Source organism: Crocodylus porosus, unplaced genomic scaffold, assembly GCF_001723895.1.
Source record: "Crocodylus porosus isolate Cpor-Errol unplaced genomic scaffold, CroPor_comp1, whole genome shotgun sequence".
Classification (NCBI taxonomy): domain Eukaryota; kingdom Metazoa; phylum Chordata; order Crocodylia; family Crocodylidae; genus Crocodylus; species Crocodylus porosus.
Genome location: NW_017728893.1, coordinates 1,652,230 through 1,661,376, shown reverse-complemented (window position 1 = coordinate 1,661,376; position 9,147 = coordinate 1,652,230).

Below are 9,147 nucleotides of genomic sequence, written 5' to 3'. Positions count from 1 at the left end.
CATTTTCCAGTTGGTCTAACAAAAGGTATCATTTTGGAACCAAGAGTTCTAGTTTTTTGTATGTCTTTCACATTTAAATGAATTTTCATATTTAATAATGCATCGGGGGTATCAGAATTCATTCTGATTTAGGTGTTATGGGGAGGGGGAATAACCTGTTTGACTTAATCTTTGAAACTTTAAGAATTATAAAGGGAATTCATCCTGCAGAGAGAAGATACTAGTATTAAGTGTATAGGGCACAGCGGAGTAAAGACTTATGGGAACTGAATATCAGGAGTTGTTTGCCTGCAGAAGTGACTTACTTCCATATGCTCATGTATAAGGTTAATATGAAAAGCCCAAATAAGATATTGGGATCCATTACAATAAATCAAATGAGTACAGCAAGGCAAAAAGGTAAAAGATGGTGGCAGAAAATGTTTAATGAGGACAGCTGCATCTTTCCTGCTCCTTTGTTTGTCTTTAGAGTTCAGTCTGTCCAGGGTGTGGATCAGTCATATATTTGTATAGCTTTTGGATGCTAGATAAATAATGGTCAGCTGTAAGTTCATACCAGTCTCTGCTAAGGATTATGCAGAAAATATCTGTACTGTGATGCACAGAGTGGGGCATTTTATTTATAGGCAGCTTTTCCTTATGAGGGAGAAGTGGCCAGATTTAGCCACAAGGCTGGTATGGATCTCTTGGGTCACAGAATCCCCTGCTATTGCAGTCAGCCTCATATAATCCCTTTAATAAATGTTAACAAAGCTGGGTCTTAAAAGTAGTTAGGGTTTTGCATGCCCTCCCCCTCCAACCACTTCTGATGGCTAAAAACGTCTTCTAATTTCCAGCCTGAATTTATTCATAGTCACAGTGCTAAAAAATTGGTTTTGCGTAGCCCTTTTGCCTGTTTCCATACAAAATGCCATCCGGTAGCCAAACACTAGAACTGAGGGCTCGACTAGAAGCTGTTTGCACTATGCGTGTTGTTTAATAGACTGTCTTTTTGGAGACTTTTAAACTGGTCTTTAAAATCTAAGCTGGCAAAACTAACTTTTCACTCTTTCAAAAGCAGCACTGTACTTGCTACCTCCCATTAAGCAATCAATGAAGATGTTTAATTGTCTAGAACAGGGGTCAGCAACCTATGGCCTACAGGCTAGATCCAAAAGGTTGCTAGCCCCTGGGCTAGAAAGTATTCCTCCAGTTGGATCTAAATTGCATTTCATACTTTCACCAGCAGAGCGCATAGTTGGCCAGCTGAATCAAATATTTCTATGGTTAAGTGCAGAACTCGGATACTTAAATTAGTTTCTTTCAATTGATACCTCATTCTGTCTCCATACCACCACATTTTCTGTATGAAACTCTTAAGACGGGGTGAACATAGACTTGGAAAAGAAAACTTAAATGGGTCTCTTCCTATTTCAAATCTGTTTAATCTCATATGCTGACTGTAGCATATAGGTATAATTGGATTCAAGTGTGCTTTGTATTGAAGAACAGCCTGTTTCCAATATGAGGTATATGCTCAGTGTGACTTGTATCGCCAAAAAACCCAGCTTTCCACTATTTATGACCTCAAAAATGTGTACAGCTAATGTAGAGAGAGAGAGAGATGACAATTGAAATAGGCTTGTTATTCCTTAGTCTCTTATTCCATCTAGACTTGAAGAAGTTAATCAGATATATACATGTATAACTTCTTTCCCCAGCTGAGGGTGTCCGAGGGGAGAAGAGGAAACGAGAACCTGAAGATGAAGGCGAAGAAGAGGATGATTAATTTGTTACAGAAACAAATAGGACCAGACTCTTAAGTTACAGAATACGCAATAGTGATCATGTACCATAGATGTCCCTACAGAAAATAACATGTTAACTTTTTATAGGAAAGGTGTGGTTTTACTATTCTTGCCCTTTTTATCATTCCGAATATTATGTAATAACCTTGTTAGTGAAATATGTAGAAAACAATTTTCAACCCTATAATCACTGAATTCATTGTCAAGTTTTCCCCTAGAATTTTTTTTTGAATTTTTGTTTTATACAAGCTTGCTGTGTTGGTCATTATTAACCCACAAATAAGACAAGAAATGTTTTACATGGATTTAGTATGGTGGATTTTATTCAGTATTTTAAAACTATACATAAGCTGAAATCAAAGATACTTTATGATAAAAATCAAGTCTCTATGAAATGAGAAGTAGTTCTATCCAACTGAGCTTGACCACGAGTTCAGCTTGAGATCAATATGTTGACTACACCTTATTTTAACTTGTTAAATTGTGACTTTTTTTTTTTTAAGAGGGTCTCGTACTACTTTTTTTTTTTCTGTTTTATAACTTACGAGGAAACCTAAACAAGTTTAAGGACTATTTTTCCCTAGCTTCTTCAGAAGTTTGCATGTTTGCTTGAGGACTTGCTGGATGTCTGAGGATGTATTTTATTAACTCTCACTTCTGATGAAGTGGTAAAATCCTTAAGTCTCTTTCTTCCCTCCTCCCTCACCCCCAAAATGGGTACTCATATTTTAATAGCCATTCAGAAGAGCCAGTAACCCAAAGTTTTAAACTGTCTAACTAAAAATCCCTTTTCCTCTAAACTGTTTTCACTTGGCTCTGCAATCTTGTGAAATTTCCACCTGTACAGGTTTCCCTCACTTTATGCTGTACATGCGTTCCGGGAAAATGGCACATAACTCAAATTTGCATAAAGGGAACCCACTTTACAATGTAACAAACAGGGATATGTTCCAAGACCTCAACTGGACTGACCCCCAGACCCATTTCTACCACTTTTACAAGACAGTTTTGGTATTCGTCAACAGCAGACGGTACACGCAAGCACAGGGGGCACTATCATAATGGGGATGGCAACTACAGAAACACGTTGCAGACCAACAAGTGAGGAGCACAGATCTGCACAGGAGGCTATATTTTGGTGGTTGTCATTCCCACAATGCACTGCACAAAGCAGCTGGCTGCGGGCTTCCACCACGCAGATCACATAAGAGTGAAATTGCCTTGCATATAACAAATTTTTGGTATAAAAAGGGTCATCGCGTAAGAGCGAATTTGCACATACAGAACCTACATAAAGCTAGGGGGAAACCTGTAGTTGGAAGATAGCTTTGGGCTATGTAGGACCTGCATTTTTAGTGCAAAAAGCAATGGGTAACTCCATCTAGCACCCCTTTTTCAATTAAAAATCATCAAAGCCCTCAACACCATAAAAAGATAGCATAAGCCCAGTTTTTTCAAGTTACTTCTTAACCATTCATATATAAATTGTACTTTATCATTTTACCTATGTGTTCAGCAGTAAGTTGCTTTGAAGATGAACTAAGAACCTGCAGAAACTTTTTCTGCTAAACACAGCTGGCTGCAAGGGCAGGAGATGTGCAGACTACTGCTCCTGGGTAGACCACTTGACCAACGCCTCTTACTGAATTCTGGTGGGTGGATGCACACGCACCTCCTTTAAGTCGATCTGGATTTTGAAGCGTACTCTTATCGCACCTCCTTTGTTTCAAATAGATACTGAACCAAATATCATACACAGCTTTATTAAAGAGACATTTTTGTATGTTGTCTAAAAATAAAATAACTGTCATTAAACTGGGAAAGGATAGTAGGGGGATTTTCTGGATTTTGATAGTAATGTGTGAATATTTTAACAAGGCATTTCATGCTCTGATTGACTGTAATTTGTGAGTTATGACTCAAAATTTAAAACACTGCAGGGTTGAGAAGGCCTGAAAAGCCCAATTTCTTATGTAGGTTTCTTTTTTTTCCCCCTAACTAGAGCCTTTAAAAAAAAAAAAAAAAAAAAAAAAGTTTTTTCCATGTAGCTGTAAAGCACTGCCAACTTTTAACGATAGCTGAGTTAAGTGTTAGGTGCGGTTGGTAAAGATTTAGAAATAAATTGATTGTGAATGGCTTTGAAATTATAAAGCAGGATGTCTCTAAAGACCCTTGAAACTATATTTGCAATTGCAGCCTAGTTCCCACATTTGCATTTTGAATCCTGAATGGACTAGTGAACCCCTGTCTCGTCTTGGAGGCTCTGTGTTCAAGGTGGTTTTTCTACACTCATCTCAGTTTGCTTTGATCATTTTATTGTTTGCTTTTTTTTTTGTCTTGGCAACTAAGCCTATTATTTACAGACCTGTATTTCAGAGGTGCTTCTCAATATAAGGCTTATGCTATAACATCTTGTATTGAGGGCTCTTAGAATTGTTCTTAAATAGAAAGGGATTTTTAAGTGAAATTACTGTGTTTCAGTGAAAGTGACTGAAGTTAACAGGAGCTTTTGTGTAATAAAGGAGTCTGCCTTTAAATCATGGTAACATTTCATTATGTTTAACTAAAATATTGACAGAATGGGATCAAATCAAGCTTTGGAGAAGTTAGCAGAGCATGTTGTGGGGGGGTCTTCTCTCCCCTGAACAATTTAGCGTAGTGATCAGTCACTGCTCACCAGAGTCTGAGCCTCATATTCAACTACATTTAAGAAAGTGTGTTGTTTTTGCAAAATGTTAATATCTAACTGAGGTTTTGTGTGTCAGCCAGTTTGACATGCAATCAAGATAATCCAGCTTTTTTGGTTTTGTGGGGGTCTTTTGTTTTTTCTTTTTCTTTTTTAAAAAAGCAAGGTGTAATGCAAAGAGCCTCTGAAACTTTTGAAACTTTTGTCTTTTTTTGGCTTGGTGGGTGGTCTTTTCATGCAAACTATGTAAGGGCGGGTTTTATATTCTGTAGAAGTTTTTGTCCTATTTTAAATGCTCTTTGTATGGCAGTATGTATATAGTGCGTTCAGTCCCTTATCAAACTTTCTCCTTTAAACTTTGAAGTAATTGATTTTGTGCAACTGTGTTTTGAATAAAGCCATGACAGTGTTAAATAAAGCAAAAACCTGCAGCACTCTTCTGATAATTTTTAGTTGTAATAAAAAAAAAATGTTTCTTCCCCACGTGTGCTGTAAATTTTAAATTAAAATTTTTCAAACTGAATTATTTCAAATAAATTGAGAATCTCTTGTTGTATTGAATTGCTTTTCTAGCGTGTAGCATCCGTTGCTTTGTAGTTGCATTTGTTTGTACTTAAAGAGCTGGCATTTTAGTTCTCGGCTTTATCTTCAGTTAGTTAAGTTCAAGATAATGTGTAACAGATCCAAAAGCAATTGTCTTGAAAAACGCATGTCGACATCTATTTTGTGCACCTAAAAATTAAGAGCTGTGACTTCACTGTGAGCTTTCAGCGGTAGCAAGATAAAAGTCCTCGCTTAAGAAATCTCTCCTACATTTTTCAATATTGATAAGAAATACAGGGAAGAGGCTTTTTTAAAAACTAGCTAGTTTAGCTGTCCTTTTATACCTCGTACTACTTTTCTGTGTAAAGTTTTTTTTTTATTATTGAAAAGAAGCACACACCTTTCTGAAGTTCCCCAACAGATGAAGAAAGTTCTACTTTTCAGTGCAAGCCATACAGCTTTGTACAGCAAATAAGTCTTGGTGCTCTTCTCACCAATATTTTCAATTCTGTATTTTAGGGTGTTAGGTAAAATGTTAAAAAGGATGATGCCAAGCTGATGGACAGACACTTAAAGCTGCAATTTAGTGAATTTGTAGTATTTTAGAACTAATGGCAGTAACACCTAGACGCCAGTGTCCCCCATGTACCAGGAGCTGTACAGACATAATCGGAGTCGTACCACAATTGAAGTAATATAATATCTATAAACCAAATTCCCAGCATTGTCTTGAAAGTTGTGTAGAACCGCATGTCTTCCTGAATTCGGCTTTCCCAAGACTTTAGTGTTAAACATTGACATAGATTTCCTTCCTTAAATATAGGGGAGCTAATCTTCATAGTGTATGTCAAAACTTCAGTGAGTGATAAACCTAAAATTATGTTTCTTTGAAAGCATTTGTTACCAGGCTGCTAATACTGTTTGCATACCCTAGACGAGGACTGTTAAAGTAAACTGCAGCTAAACCCATCTGGCTTAGAGCTGTGAACTTAAAATATAGTTTCAGGGGTGTAGGTTGTAGCCATGTTGATCTAAGGACAGCAGCAGACAAGGCTTTTTGGATAAATCTGATATCTTTTATTAGACCAAAAAATATAGTGATGTTGTGTTTGGGAACCCTGGACTTCGTATGTAAGGGTGTTACCTGGATACTTCAGACCTAAACTTAAGCTCGGCCCTTCCTCTTTCTAAGGTAGGTTCACTGGAATAAAATTAATTTCCTCTTTGTTCCTTTCAAGGATGGCAAAACTTTCTCTGCAAGACCTCATTGCTTTTATTTTGGTATTAGTCCTGTATGTGTAGGGAAAATCCCCTTAATCCCCTTACTTAAGCAGCTAGTAACTGAGCTAGCTTTTTTCCTTCTGGATGAAGAACTATGCTCCGGTGATCTAGTTGAAAAAGCACTTTCAGGCCTTCAGGGTTAGCATTAGTTTATGCACTTATTTTTCCCTGGCTTTTTTTTTGGAGGGGGGCAGGATGGAATATCATTACACTTTCCCACAATGGCAAAACAGGCTACTTCCATCTTTCATGTGCAGTGCCAAAGTTTTGTAGCCTTGTCAATCTGCTCTGAAAGGCAAAGTTTGTGTTCAGAGGGAACATTAATTGTGCTGTAGGGTTCTTCAAATAAAAGGTGAAGACCTGCAGCAATCACTCCTATTCAGAGCGTGAGTGTGGATTGAAAACGTGATGGGAGCCTCATGTTTCTATCCTGCATGACCTGCCGCAAAAGGCCCTTCTCGAAAGAGTTCTTTGAAGGGAAGATGCCAGGAGTTTAAGATGATTAGCCCAATGCCGATAAGTTTTGAAGCATGAAGGTTTCTATGCCAGGGTGATTGTGTCAGTGAGCACCAAGGGCAACCTGAGTAACTTCCAAAATAATGGCAGCAGGGAACAGCCCTGTTGCGGAGGGAGGGGGGGGGGTACATGCCCCCCACCAGTTGCCTATGGCTACAACCTGTACCCCTGGCACAGGAAATACTCATGTGTGTCTCCCAAACTTCGCAGCAGGGGCTGAGCTATGACTTGCCATTACCTGGCTGGGATTTGCCAGAGTTGCCCTCCCTCCCTCCGTGCTGCATCCTTGGCTGGCACAAGGCAGCTTCCAAACAGTGTGACCCTATGCTCTGCCTTGCCTCTTTGCCCAATTTTACCTACCTATGGCAAAGCAGGGCTTAATATAAGATGGAGTCCAAGAGGAAGAATGATTGGACCTCAAAAGCTTGTCCGAGTTGATCCCAACCAGAGAGTTGGTCCGATAAGAGATATCACCCACAAAAATCCTTGCCTCGTATTTCTTGCCCCATCACAGCTGCTGTATCCCTCCAATACAACTAACACATTTACTACAACATTCTTCGTGGTAGTGCAAACACTGGCTCACATTTTTTAAAGGTTAGACTAACAGATTCATGATTGGATCAACGAAGGCAGGATCTAAACCAAATACTAACATCATGCCAAAGAAATCAGGTCAACAGAGATGATCTTGTTCTCCCCAGAGGTGATCCCATGTGAACGTTTCATGTTCTGAAGATTCAAACCAGTAAAAGTCTCCAAGAAATGCATGCACATGGTGTATAATGGCGCATAATTTGGAGAAACATTTTTGTCACGCTTATCATGGTACTATCTGAGCATTTAAGAACACATTCTGGGCTATCTGTAAATGCTTTAGTTTCAATTTTTTATTTTTTTTTTATTGAAGGAAAAATTAAAGTCCCAAGTAAAGCGAGGCAAATAACAAGAGACTGGCCAAAGACAATTGGTTTCATGGTAACTCTGAGATGCATAGATGAATGCATATAAATGCCTGAATTATAAGATTACAAGACCGTTTTGGCAAGTCGATTCAGAACTCTTGAAACCAAGAAATGACGATGATTAGCACGAGAGTTATGTGTTTCAGCTATTTAAAAAGATTAGCATCATCCACTGCTGTAGAGTGGCGCCGCCCAGAGATAATATGGGCTTTGTGGGGACGCAGCACAAATTAGAGCAGCTTTATTTCTGGTAAAGATCAAGTCTGTCGCAGCACAGACATACTTTACATAGAGCAGGCAGGACTTGTGGTGATACAGCAGCTGACATGGACTTGCTAATAATGCTGAAACGTATCTCACTGATAATCTGTGCACTCTTACTGAAGAAGTGAAAGGCTGCAAAGGCAATCTGTTCCCTGTGGCACAGCAATCCCACTTCAGTCTGAACAGCTCACACCAAACTATGGCAGGGTTCCTATCTCATTTGTTGGCAGGACTTTTCAAGCTCTTCCAGGCAATAAAGCATTACTGAACTGAGATAAGTTGAACTGAATCAAGGGTGGCTCCCGGCCTCTGTGACTGGGAGCAGGTATTGGTGAAGGGATACTCTTAACCTCATCATCTTGCAATCAAAATAAGAGAAGTTGGGTTGGAGGGACCTCCATAGGTCATCTAGTCCAATACCCTGTCCGAGGCAGGACCAAGCCAATCCAAACCATCCTATACAAAGCCATAATCTAGCCTCTTAGTAAAATTAAATTAGATAAAACATCCAAAAACTGCCACAGGTGAGGCAAGGGAATCACAGCAGCCAATGTCCTGCATCTATAAAAGGTTCACAGATGCTCAAGAGATCCCAGATAGAGAGCAAGGCTAGAGAGGAAGGCAACCCTGCCTCCAAGTCCATACCAATCAGGCCATACAGTATAAAATTCCTTCCTGACCCGAAGTATGGTGAGGTCCTATCAATGCCATACTTTTCCAGACCTTTACACAACCCAGGCAGTAAAGCCATTTTTGCTCCCTTAGTATCCAACAGTTCTTTCAACAATATTATTTCCTACTCGCATGTGTGGTGCCCCACACCCACTCTGTTCCAATAGTCTTCTCTCTCTAACAACCTGCAATTAGGTATTGCCCCAACAGTCACCAGCATTATCCTTTGCACTTCCCCAAAGCCACTCAACAGCGTTCTCGCACTACACAGGAAAGAGAAGACGAAGGGAGACCCAAACTCACCCAGCACCACCAAGGCCACCCACCCTCACCTCTGCCCCTATTGATCCCTTGGCCATTTCCAGACCTGACTCCCTGTGGTGGGGGGGCTCGTCTTCACAAATCCACTACCCATCTCTGGCTTTCTGCTGGA